We start from the raw sequence: 289 nt of genomic DNA, 5'->3' as shown, positions 1-289 counted from the left end.
AAATAAAAACGAAAGGTAACCCACATCAACATTTCAATACCACACAACTAACAAACAATAATAATAATACGAAAAGATCCCCAACACAGAAGATATAAATAAAACATAGCCAATGCAATGTTAGTGAAGCTGATAGCGTGAAATTATATAACTTTGTACCTTTAATGTACTTAACCTTTGGATAAACGCTAAATAGCTGATGTTGCTTATTCACAAACTCGTAAAGTATCTTAATCAGAAAAGCTGATTTTAAAACCAAATCGGCGTTGATAATGGACACTAGTGATTA

This window comes from Penaeus monodon, chromosome 23, assembly GCF_015228065.2.
Source record: "Penaeus monodon isolate SGIC_2016 chromosome 23, NSTDA_Pmon_1, whole genome shotgun sequence".
Lineage (NCBI taxonomy): Eukaryota > Metazoa > Arthropoda > Malacostraca > Decapoda > Penaeidae > Penaeus > Penaeus monodon.
The sequence above is the reverse complement of the archived record's forward strand: the minus strand, read 5'-3'. Positions refer to the sequence as shown.